At 41.7% G+C, this 557-nt stretch overlaps 1 pseudogene; it reads left to right on the forward strand.

Annotated features, from left to right (window-relative positions):
- The first annotated feature begins 205 nt into the window (after positions 1–205).
- LOC144780081 (U4 spliceosomal RNA) lies at positions 206–331 on the forward strand (annotated as a pseudogene).
- Positions 332–557: the final 226 nt, after the last annotated feature.

Raw genomic sequence — 557 nt, forward strand, 5'->3', positions numbered from 1 at the left:
TGCCCTCCAAAGCTACCAGATTGTGTCTGTCATTTCTATAACCCTTCTACGCATGTCCAAAGGATTTTGTCCACCCTCTAGTTCATATTCCAGCCTACCCTGCCTGTCCCTTATTAGCTCAGAATGTAAATAATTACAAATAATAGGTGCATGTCATTCAACATTTGTGTTGGGAGAGTATGACTAACTGTGGCACAACATATATTTATTTGCGCAGTGGCAGTATTGTAGCCAAAGAGGTTTAACTGAGGCGCAATTATTGCTTATTGAAAACTTTATTGTGCTCTGCTTTGCATGCTGGGTAGGATAAAATTGTGCTGATGTCTTGATATGATGCCAACTGGCACTGAGCATGTGGCAAGTCTTTGCCATATTTCTTTGACAGTGCCACCTTGGTATGTGCAGCTCTTTAATGACGGGGAGAAGCGGGGAACTAACTAGGTCCTCTGTCCTTGTCATCATGCCCCTATTATGATCATTCCTCTATGTTCAGTACTTCCTTCTTGTTTTCAAAGAATGGAGAACTTTAAAGCTGGGACTTGTTGGATGAATCTCAT

This window comes from Lissotriton helveticus, chromosome 1_1, assembly GCF_964261635.1.
Source record: "Lissotriton helveticus chromosome 1_1, aLisHel1.1, whole genome shotgun sequence".
Classification (NCBI taxonomy): Eukaryota; Metazoa; Chordata; class Amphibia; order Caudata; family Salamandridae; genus Lissotriton; species Lissotriton helveticus.